The sequence below is a fragment of the Drosophila busckii genome, chromosome 3L, assembly GCF_011750605.1.
Source record: "Drosophila busckii strain San Diego stock center, stock number 13000-0081.31 chromosome 3L, ASM1175060v1, whole genome shotgun sequence".
Taxonomy (NCBI): Eukaryota; Metazoa; Arthropoda; class Insecta; order Diptera; family Drosophilidae; genus Drosophila; species Drosophila busckii.
The window spans coordinates 9,258,105-9,270,863 of NC_046606.1; positions in this window are offsets into that span (position 1 = coordinate 9,258,105).

Genomic DNA, 12,759 nt, shown 5'->3' on the forward strand with positions numbered 1-12,759 from the left:
CTTGCCCCTCCGCGCAGCTTCAGCTGAGCGTGCAGCCTCCCCAACACTCCCTCTCCACACACACACACACACACACACACACACATGTAGCAAATGTGTGACATAATCTGTGCAGCCTTCGATAGCAGCGTAGAGCGCTTGTTGTTGCTGCTGTCGCTGTGTTGCTGTTGCTGTTGCTGTTGGGGTGCTGCAGTCATTCAATAAGTCAGTCGCGTAGTTCAATGAACCGACGCCGTGTCACTTTGCCTTTGAACAGAAACAAAAGCACAACAACAACAAATGTAAAGTTTTCTCCCGAATATGTTACAAATGTGGCTTGGACACTTTGTTAGCTTTGAAGTCACTTACTGGTTATGCCCCACCGTCTGATAATTTGTAGCAGCTTCGCACCTTTGTCAACAATTCGTGGCATATGCATGTTGCAACAGATTTGCCATTTATGAGCTTGAAATATTTGCTGCTCTGATTCAACCTTTAGTCCGTCGATCTAGCAAAACTTGCAGTTGTTGTTGTTTACTTCACTTGAGAACAGCATTGAGTCGTCATTTGATCAGCGCCACTCAACGCTGTCAATAATTATATATACATATGTCTAACTTGTCTAAAGACAGATAAATACCCAAGCCCCAGCCCAATGTCAAGCCCAGACCCAACAGCAATCACATCATTGCATTCAAAGTCAGTCCGAGCTTGCTTGGCGGCTTTTCACACTTTTGTTTTAATGCCAACAACTAAGCCAAGCTATGCATTATTATTATTATTATTATGGTGAATTGAAAGAGCATTACGAAATAATTGTTGAGAAATTTGTCTGGTCTGCCCAGTTGCAGTTGAAGAGAAGGGTGAGACAATTAGCATTGCTGCAAGGTGTTCCAGCTCTGACTATCGCTACCCGTTCGCTTGCTTGAAGTCTGGGGCCGCTTAATGACCCTATTTTAATTTCAGCTCGTCGCTTGTCCATCGCACTTTGCGGAATTTACATTATATGCGGTATAGGCGCACATTTCAACTGTTTTGGCCCTGTTGAATTTTGTACTTTAATATGCCGACTTGCTGACGATCTTGGCCTTTTCGGGATGGTGGCAGCTTTTGGAGAGTGGTCTGGACGCAACTCAAGCGTCTTTGAGTGCTCAAGACAATGGAAATTCATTTGGCTTCTGGCAAGGTTGTTTCGCAGTCTCACTGTCTGTCCGTCTGTCTGTCCAACTGTTCGCTTGTCTGTCTTATGCTGAGAAATTAGCTGCTTCAGTTATTATTATTATTGTTGTTGTTGCTGCTGCTGTTGTCGGCATATCTATATGCGATCGTCACTAGCACTTTAAGTTTAGCTTGTCGTTGTTTTACCTTTATATACACCTCTTTGTTTTTGCCTTTGCATCCGCTTCCGCAGCGCTTCTTGTCAGCAAACAACAATTATTGTATTAGCAACAAAAATGTTGCGAGTCTGTTGTTCTTGAACTTTTTATTTTTTGCCGCTGCCCCTCTAGGGCGTAGTCTTCAGTTTGACCTCAAAGCGTCTAGTTTAGAAAATGTATTTAATCTAATGTGAAAATCGCTGAGGCGTCATCAACATTGTTGATACATTGACTTGCTAGTTGTTGAACTCTTTTTATTGTTGTTGTTGCTCTTAATGATGAAAGCGATGTAAACTTTGGTGCGGACATTTTGTAAACATTCCTCAAAGAATTACTTAAACTTTATTTTATTTATGCATATTTTATAGTATCATGCTAAAATAATATAATAACATCACAAGCTTTAGCTGTTATGCGTTTGAACTTAAGAGGAAGGTTCAAAGAGTCAAATCCAAGAGAGCGCATGCAATTAATTCGCACTCTTTAGACAAATCATAAATCATAAGATCATCGCTAAATAGAGACAAACGTAACCAAACTAACAAATCAAAGCATACAACGAAAGCAATAAGAAGAACTGAAACCTCCGTTATGTCAGAGCGCGCTTCACTTAAAAGAAGCAGAGCGCGCAACTTAAGTGCGTATCAAATTATTTTAAAGCGACACCCAGCGGGTGAGTTTGAACTTAGCTTAAGAGCAAGAGTTAAAGAGTGCACTTACCGCTCATGCACATGTTCATACATGTCAAGTTCAAGTGACGTTTTATTTGCATAGTATTATTAAACACATTAATTATGCACTTTTCATTTAATTAAACACTTTGCTTGGTAACTTTACACTAAACTCAAAAAAAATAACAAATAAAAAAAAATGGCGCATTGTGCGTTGAAAAGAGAGAGAGCGCATGCTCTTACAGATAAGCTAACATTATACATATTTAAGCAATTGACCTTCACTCTTAACACTTTTTATATTGTTACACTTTTGCCACAACATATTTGTTTGCTCTTAGCGTATTGATAAATTGGCACTTAACAATAAGAAACTCACATAAACACACACACACAAACACTTGTTAACGAACGCGCCTACCTTAAGAGAAAAAGACCGCCATTGCTCTAAGAAAATTGAATTGTTGGGTTTAACGTTTATTTGCACTTTAATGAATGGCTGCTTATGTGTATTATCTTATATTGAGCTAGTTAAACACATTGCATGCAATTTAACACTTAAATATGGCAGTTAAAACACAAATTTTCGCAGCGAAAAAAAGGAGCAACCGCCCGTGCGCCGCCTGCTTAGAATTTTCGAGATTAATGACTCAAGTGTCATGTGAATGGCAATTTTAGGCTCAATTATGTAATAACCATTAGCATAAGCTGTAAATTAGCAGCTATCGATAGTGCAAAGCTATCGGTTAAAACACAATAATAAACAATAAAACAAGAAATTGAAATCTGTAAAATAATAATAAGCAATCACATAAAAAATTAAAAATCATTTGTGTTAATAAAATTCAATAAACAAACACAAAAGAGCAACAAAATGTATAAATCCTTAGTACATTGCTTAATTAAAATAAATTAATATGTCTTTACAGACATTAAAATACAACATTTTGTCAAATTCAGCGATTCTAATAATATAATACAATATTATTTAAGTTATTTATTTAAAGCGCACGCCGATGTCTATACGAAAAATTTAAATGTGATAAATCGACTCACATCTTGTCTTGCTGATTAAGAATATATATACCTTATGGGATAAGCCATGCCTCATTCTGGCTGTTTCTTATATAAATATTAAGTAAAATAAAAATAGGCAGTGTGCTATTCTTTGGTTTAATATTAAAATTAAGTAATTACTTTCTGAACTTCACTGTTTAATTACATTGCAATGGGCTTAAACAACCTCTGGTCGAGACAGGCTCTAGCCAAATAATTATTTAAAAGTTTGTACAAAACTGTATGTATGGAAAATATTTAAAAACTTAGAGTTGTTGAATGTGATTCAATGCATACTAATCAAATTTACTGCAGCTTGAACACTTGTGAAGTTATTCGACTCACACCGAATGCGAACTTGAACATAAATCACAATCACGAATTCCAAAATTGGCGAGCAAATGTCGCAAAGCGGCAACAACAATGTTGAAAACAAAATATAATACAAAATACAAAATGCGATATTCAATATAAAAATTGTTTGTATATATGACTCATACGCATAAAAATTTTTTGCATTGCGCGTTAATCAGTTCGCGGCCCCTACCCTACCTAAGATCTCTCAGTCATAATTGTCACATGATCAACTGTCGCCCACCCAGATGCAGTTGGGAGCTGGTTACATGCATGATCACGAGCCCGGAGCATAGTATAGATGACTATAAAAATGATTCCAGCTAAGAGAGCGGGTGCTGGTGGTGGGAGGGGGTGTGTGGGTGATTTTGCTTTTGCGCAATTATTAATAAATATTTACATTTGTTTCAGACCAATTTGTGCAAATGCTTTGAGTTTGAAGGTGGCGTCAGTCAGGCAAACTGTGTGAAATATTTAACAATAAGCGAGGGTAGCTCAGTAAATTTCCAGCTACAATTTGATGAGTTATTATATAAGCAAACAACAAAGTATAACAAAAAAAACCTTAAGCTCAAAACAAACCAAAATTAGCTGCGATCTGGGTTTAGTCCATACAGACAATTTTTCTAATTGGTAGCAATAAAATTTCCACAAAGTGCTGCGATTTGCTTTGCGATATTTTAGACAAAAATCTTTGAGTTGCTTACTTTTGTGACAGCCCTCGGCATGCATGTTGTCTATTTGTTGTTGTCAGCGCGCTTTGATTTGGCGCATGCTACTAATTTAGCTGGCTGCCAGCTTATGCCACAACAAAGGGTGACGGGTATTTGTATTTTTGCAAAATTGCTTCGTCTATTAAAAGCTGTTGACTGTCGCTGCTCAGCCGCTGTCAATGCTAAATACAGCTACTTAAGGCCAGAGTCAGCTCTCAGCACACGTGGCATCCACCCCAACTGCTGCTGCTGCTGCTGCTGCTCTCATGTGACAAGCAGATGCGACGATTAACAGATAAGTTTCAATTCGCGCCTCAACTTCAACTACAGTTCTCAGCTTCGAGTTCTATTTTCATTTAGAGTTTCCCATTGATGTGGCGTTTATATTTATCTATGGCATAGCTAAAATTGGAGCAATAAAACGCCAAGTCGAGCAACAGACTAAATTTAGAGGCTAGAGGGAGAGAAACCAAAGCAATGGAGAGAATATGTAACACACACTTACACATGTTCCAGACAAATCGCAGCAGCATAGGCTGAAGGGTGAGGGGCAGAGACTGAGCGAGTGCGTATTAATAAAGAAAAGTGCAATGAATTCCCAAATATGTTAAATTGTCTACCAAACAAAGAAACAAAACTGAAAGCGAAATCTGAAATGGGCAAGAGACGACGAACGGGGGCTGGGGGGGCCCTCTAAGAAAACATGTGCTCAACAGATATGTGGCATGCAACAACGAACATTTTGGGGAGGCTTTGCCAGTTGCTCTTGCTCTGATTGCCTCTGCCGCTGACTTGGGGTGTTGGGCCGGCTGCGAATGCAACAATGCTCGTAATTAAAACTGAAGTGGAGGCACTAAATTTAACAGCCCTTGGTGAGGCGCGACCAAGTTTGCTGCTGCTGCCGAGATGTGTTAATGTGGCTGCCACAAGTTGTACAACTGACTTGGCTGCGCTACAAATAAAAATATCGTGCATCAAGCAGTTGCCCCATTAATTTGATGCAAATTTTCCAATTCGAAAAATAAATTAAAATGAACGATCAAAATTATAAAGCAATAGTTTTGGTTAACTGTTTCTAATAACTATAAGTTTATCTTTAATAAATAAATACAAATAATTTCAAATCTTTAGCACAAATAAAAGTTTAAGACTCTCATTCAGTTTCATTGAGTTTTGATTTATCTTTTAAATTAAGTCTAAGCATAAAGCGCAGACCCAATTTAAAAGATTATTATTTTAGTAATATTATAAAGCAAGACTTACTAATTCAGTGACTTATCTGTTACATATACAAGACTTATTTTAGGCATAAGCCTTGGCTAGGAGCAGGCCGACTACAGTGGCGTTCAGTGGAGAGTGACGTTCTGATGATGACTGCTCCCCGATCCACCCTGAATGTGTACCGGAAAATCGGGCAACGTCTCATCGGGGTCCGATATATCGAGATCGGGCTTGGTTTCGTTTTCGGTATTTGGATTACTTAAATCGGGGAGCTTTTTCGTAGTCGTGGGTCTTGGACTAGTGGGATCTTGTTGGCAAGAAGACGTCTGAATAAATCCTTGTATTCTTCTCTCTCTCTCTTACATTACACATCTGTTGTATATTAGAGCCTCCCATCAATTCGTGTTTAATTTAATTTTTAATTCGTGTTACAATTTGTTCAACTCCTATCAATTTGCAAATAAAAATTTAGACAATAGGCCAAAATAATTTTTTAAGCTTGTTTTACATTAAATCCAAACTAAGTTTACATCGAAAGCTTTTAAATTTAAAAGTACAATGCGCATATTAATTTAAGAGTGGAAATTCTGAAATCAAAAAAAATTCCTCAAGAAATATCATAATATTTGTTATCTATTTATTAACATCGACTAAAGTTAGTAATAGAAAATATTACAAAAAAATATTTAAAGTTTCAAGAATTGGGCAAAGTCCAAATGTAATGAAATTATTATTAAAATGCTGTGTTCTAAATTAATAATAATAAATGAATATAGCTAAAGCAATCGAAGCTAGTGCTTGCATATCAATATTTCAATAAGTAAATAATATAGATGTATATTTAAATAAGCTAAAATACAGTGCTTAAAAGCTATAAAATGCAGTTGAGTAGGGCGATTAAAATGCTGCTCAACTCTTGCTTAAACTATTTATTTATCAACTGTTTGCGCCTGGGAACTATTCAATGCCGCGGGCACTGCAAGGTCATCGCTTGAATTAATATGCTGGCTTATAAGTATTGTAACATGTTTGCTTATCTCACCACAGTGCCCCTTGCCACATTGACGCCTACGTGCAACGTACGCGTTGCATGTCGCTGAGCGAATATGAGAGAGAGTGTGAGCTGGTGCATACGACTGTGTCTAGCTGGCATATTCGTAAATAGTTCATTGCACCGCAGCTTAGAGCGCGTCTTTGCAAGCTGATAGGGTGGCGGTTGACTGAGGCAAGACGCCAACACACACACACACACACACAGACTCAGACAGACAGACATAAATCTTGGCCCTTTGTATTTAATGCATTCGCAGCTACTCGATTTGGACTTTGAGTCGCTTTTGTTGCTTTTGTTGTTGTTGCACATTGTTTCAGACATTTATCCACAATTTTATGATGACTATTTTAATATTAAACTAATGAATGCGTCACGGCCACGCCACGACTCTGTGTGGCTTAAAAGGCAACCTGCTCATCTACGTGCAACTTGCCACTGGGCCATGTCGCATGTTTGCATTTGCTTTGAGCTGTCGACGACCGACCCTTCTCGAAATTACAGACCATTCATAATTTATGCGCCACATGTATGATTTTCGAATGTGTGTGTTTTTCTTTTTCGCAAAACAGAGCAATTATGCATAAACAATTAAAAACGTGCAAAATGTTATGCATCCCTACAGTGCGGCTCAGTGTTGAACACCCAGTAACTTCACTGGTTAGCAGTCACCAGCTTTGCTTACTCGAGCATACCCAAAATATGAAAGAAATCAACATTGGTGAAATTTTATGCTTCACCATAAACACATTCTACATCAAGAACATCATGATTGGTGAATCAACAATTTAGATTGATTGTCCTTGATGATAATCGTCATGATAATGATTACGCTTTACTAGTCACCAGCTTTGAAATTCACATTGGTGTAATTAACGTTGATGAAACATAGGCTGTTTCAATTCACCAACATTCTACCTCACCACCATCCTCCCTCACTTCTTCAATCAATGTTTCTTTTTTTTAAATCGAATATTTTACAATACCTAGCATTGGTGCATTGACAATTTCAATTGCTTATCATTATCACCAATTATTAGCCGAAACATTGGTGAATGAACAATTTTGAAAGCATAGGCCTTAAATTCCACAATATATTTTTTCATCAACATTATCTTACTCTAATTGTTACTTTTTTTAAACAATAAATTGAAAATTTGAATTATTCTACAATACCTAGCATTGGTGAATTCACATTCATTACCAATGAATGCATCCAGTATAGCTCGCTAGTGAGCAACTAGTAACACCATAAAAAAACATTGGTGAAAATAACCTGAGCATATATCAGGAGTAAATTCACCAACATTTACCTACTTTGTTTATGCTTATACAACAATATTGAATTCATAATTTCACCAATTGCTGCCAACCGCACTGAAGGGATTGCCAGTCGAAATCTTTAGAAGCAAATGTTTCGCTTTGTGTGTGAACATCAGTTCAATTGTCAAGCGCCAAGTCAAGTTGAGTCGAGTCAAGTCAATTGGCAAGCAGTCAGCGTTGGATCTTCGGGCTGTCTCTGCTTTCTGCACTGCTCGCTCCTGTGACAGTTTCGCTGCGCTGCTCGCTGCTGCTCTGCTCGAGTGAATTTCAGCTGCTCTTGGACTTGGCTTTGGCTTTGGCTTGACTTGCTTTTCACCTGTCCATCTCTCTTGTGTGTGTGTGTGTGTGGAAATCATGTGAAAACATGTGGCCGTCTGTCAGTCAGCCAGCCATTCATTTAACCAACATCAGCAACAACAACAACAATAGGCCGCATGAAATTAAAGTAATTTTCTAGCCACTGAAATTGTTTTCATTTCTGTTTTCTCAGCGCGTTAACTGGCACTTTTCGTATGCCAAGTGGCCGCTGGCCAAAGAATTGGCCCAAATCCAAGCAGCAGCTGCTTTTACTATTTCTTTTATTATTTTTCATTTCTAAGCGATTGTTTTAATTAGCTGCGCTGCGAATTTATTTGACACGCAAAATACCAAAAGCTTAAATTTATTGTATATATATATTTATTATTTTTTTATCTGGAGCTGGAGCTGCAGCTGTTGCTGTTGCTGTTGCCAAGCAATTGGTGTCAGCCTCTCGCATAGATACAGCAAACATTTGCTCATAAGCATCAATAATGCGCTCTAATGGAAATTATTGACTTTGTCAACGTTTTTTGTTATGCGTCAGCCACTGGGCTGCAGGTTAAGGGGGCTTGGGGCGTTGAGGCTGTGGGTGAGCAGCAGCGATGCCGCTTGACTGACATTTATCGCTGGTTTGGGCCGCTGTTGCAATAGACATTTCGGTTGCTGCTGTCAGCGGCGGCGGCGGCGTTCAACGTTTTGGAAAATTTAGCACAAGGTTGCAGCATACAGCAAAATGAGCAATTGTGGCAACAACAACAACAGCCAAGCCAACAGCCAATAGTCTATGTTGCTGTTGCTGTTGCTGTTGCTGTGGCTGCTGCTGCTATTGCATTTAAATTGCTGTTGTTGTCGTTGCCCAAAATTGTAAATAAATAAATACTTAATTATGTTGTTTGACTGCGCCGCTTTTGGTTGGGCAAAGAACTGGCTTAGTTGATTCTTGTATAAACGCGCATACGCCATGTTGTCCATGCTCTGCGCTGATGTGTGAGAAACAAGCCCAAAAACAATTGCTAAACACTTGTAACTTGTAACCGATTTACAAATCAATGTTCAAACGAAAATAACGCATACGCACTGTTGTTCGTTCTATGCAAAGTGCTGCTGTCAGCAGTCCGCTCATTCAAGCCGTCGATCAGCTCAAGTCGCTACGCCATGCTGACTAAGCATATAACAAATTAGCCTTAAATCAGTTTCAGATCTGCGCTTGTCGATAGCTCTGTTGCTAAGTTATGATCAATGATGCAGCTTTTAATGAGTAACACAGTTACCTGCAAAGTGACAGGTGCTAAATAAGCTTGACATGGCTCGAGCTTCAATAAATATGCAGCAGAGCCAGCGTTCGATAAGTTGAGCTGTCAATTGAATTGAATTAAATTGCAAAAAGCATTAAATTATATAAAACGTAGTTAGGAAAAAAATAGCTGCTAATATTTTGTTTTAAATTAAGTAACAAATTCAGTACAAATATAATAAGCTACTGAATATAAAAAACATTTATGGATTATATAGATTAAACAAAAAACAGTAGCTAATGTTTCTTTTAAGTGCTGTAACTAAATTGAACAATTAAATAAATTATAAAATATACAGTGGGTTGCAATGATAAGTAAATGTTTGCTAAGCTTATGTTTGAGCATTCATAACACCTAAGCAAATAAAGCTAATGCTTTAATTTATTTTTAATAACATTAATTATTTAATTCTTAACTAATTTTGTGAAGACTATGCAAAGATAGCAGCAATGCCTTAAGCATGAATAATAAAAGATCAACAAACATTGAAACATTAATAATTTCCTTGCACTTAAACAATTTTTGACATATTATGATATAAATTAAACTAAATTATTAAGTATAATAATTAAGGTTTACTTGAATTGTAAAAATAGTTTTATGTAAGTATGTAAGATAAGATAATATTTATTTCAGCTCAATTCAGTTTTAAAAATATAAGAATAAAACAAGTTAACACTTTACTTAGGCTTAAACCATTTTGCCTTTTGTTTTTTAGTATTACTACGTCAATTAAACAGTTAAAGCCATATATACCACTATTATAACTTATAAAGAGTATATTAAGAACCGTATCTTATGCATAACTTGTTTCTATAAAAATGATGACAATTCGTATTTGATTTTTGCACTATGAACACAACTTTAGCTTAACTGAAAATTACTGTGTTGCCAAAGAATATTTTAAAATGAACATGCACGTACAATTTGTTGTTGCAAATAGCTTAATCTTCGGCTATATCATGGTAAGGTATGAGCAAGCAAGTTCTATCATGTCTTGTGGATTTATGAAACGAGTCGGCAGTTGAGCAAACATCGCAGCAGTTGAATGCAGCTCAGACACTTCCACCCACGCAGCAGCGCAGCGCCGCAGCAGCAGCAGATAAGCAGAGTGAGTTCAAAGATGGTTGCAGGTTGAGATTGAGGTGGGAGGTGCAGCGGGTGCTGGTCGAATGCAAGCTGCAAAAAAATAAAAAGAAAACAAAACAAAACGAAGCAATATGAAGCGAAACGAAAAAATGCGACGATGACGAGACGAAACTAAAGCCAACGACCGCAAGCTACGCCCGCCGCATGCCGCACGCCGCACGCTGCACACTTGGAGCTCTCTTCGCTGCTGGTGCACACGCTCCAAAAAAATGCAGCAGGCAAACAACTCAAGCACTCAACTTGGGGATACGGCTGCTCGTTGCCTGGCCACGAACCGGAAGTAAAAACGCAAACACGAAACGAAGGTTGCGCTGCTGCTGCCTGCGACGTCGTTGCAGCATTTGCAGCACATGCAGCATTTGCATCTGCTGCATTTGCGCTCGCAGGAACCGGCTCACAGCATCCAAGTGCAAGACGATTTGCAAGCTGTTGTATCTGTATCTGTATCTCAGTCTCGCTCTCTCTCTGCATTTTACAGCTCGCTCTCTGCCTGCATTCTAAAGAGAGAGAGCGGGAACAGATGCCGACTGTCGTCATTGTTGCAATCAAAATGGCGTTTAGCAATTCGAAGCTTGCGTAGGACCTGCTGCCCAATGAGACAGACACCCGGACCCGGACTCTCAATATGCCTGGGCTGAGAACTTTTTCAATAAAGCGACTACGTTGTCGCACTACAAATTTGCGTGTGGCCCCAAAAATAAACTCAGTCACAAACTGACGTTGACGTTGACGTCGCTGTTGCCGTCGCCGTCGCAGTCACAGAGCAATTTCCAGCGACGCTTCGATGCGAGCACATGTGTGTCCATTGCTGCAAGCCTGTTCGAATTTTAAGCTATTTTTATTGAAATTGAGCGATGGCAGTGCCTTAAATGCACAAACAGCAGAGAGAGAGAGAGACAGTCCAAAGAGCAAGAGAGAGAGTGTGAGAGAGTAAGCCGAGTAAAGTGTGTGCAAAATAAAAATGCAAACCAAGCTACAACTAAATTGAGAGAGATAGCGAAAGAGCGTGAGAGAGAGAGAGAGTGTGTGTGTGTGTGTGTGTGTGTGTGTGTGTGTGTGTGTGTGGCTGTGAGTGTTTTGAAAACTGTGTTAAGTGTATGCAGTCTACTAAGCAGCCAGCGGGGTGCGGTGGTGTGTTGTGTGGGGTTTGTTTGCATTTAATGCAAAAGCAGCGCGCCCCAGTAGCACTGATGGCTTCATTGTCAGTACACTGACTGCGCTGCTCCTCGCTCTTCTCGCTCTCCACTCGCCAAGAGATTTTCCTCCAAACAAATGCATAAGCTTTAATTTAAATGCCATTTAGCACACCGAAGCGTGAATACTTTAAGTAAAGTGGCAAATATAAATTATTAAATATTAATATCAAATAAATAAAGTGAAATGTATATAAATAATTAATTATAATAATAAAATAAATAATTTAAAATAAGAATACAAATTAATAAAAAATATTAAAAAATAACATATAAAATACAAATAAATAAATAATTAAAAATTTGTTTCTAACTATATTATGCTTTTCACAATCTATCTTCATATAAAATAAAAATAAATAAAGATAATGTTTCTAATACAATATAGTTTTTTACAATCTATCTTCAAGTTAATAAGTAAATTGTCTGGGCTTAACATTTTACAATTCATTTATTATTCTTAATTTTTCACATGGAGATCATTACATAAAATAGTGCCACCAAAAAAAAAACTATATTAATAATAGCACACATAAAAAAGTTAACTTTTAAATAGTGTAATAATAATAATTTAAATAATTATTTAAAAGTCAATATTTTTATTTCTGTTATTATAACAATAGTTTTATTTTTGTTTATTCTTAACATGATATTAAATTAAATTAGCACATTTCCATTATATTCAGCTGTATTAGTAATTTGCATTAAAATAATTGAAGCATACTAAATAAATATTTTGCATTTCTAGCCACTTGCATTTGAGTAAAACTCTCTTAAGTGAGAGTATAACAAGCGCATTTGGGAATTATTCTCGCACAAAGTGCAATCAACACACAGTACACACTCGGCTTTTGCGTTTTATACCCTACACACACACAACCACAAACACACACACACACATACAGACGCAGACGTTTTACGCTTCCGCTCTTGGCGCACATTGTCACTCTCGCTGCTGCTTGCGCTCATTGCATCTCTCCAGTCTTTGTCTTGAACAATTTTTGTGCTTGTTTTTTTAATTTTGTCATATACTGTGTGTGTGTGTGTGTGCAATATAAAAAGCAAACAGCAACTGCGC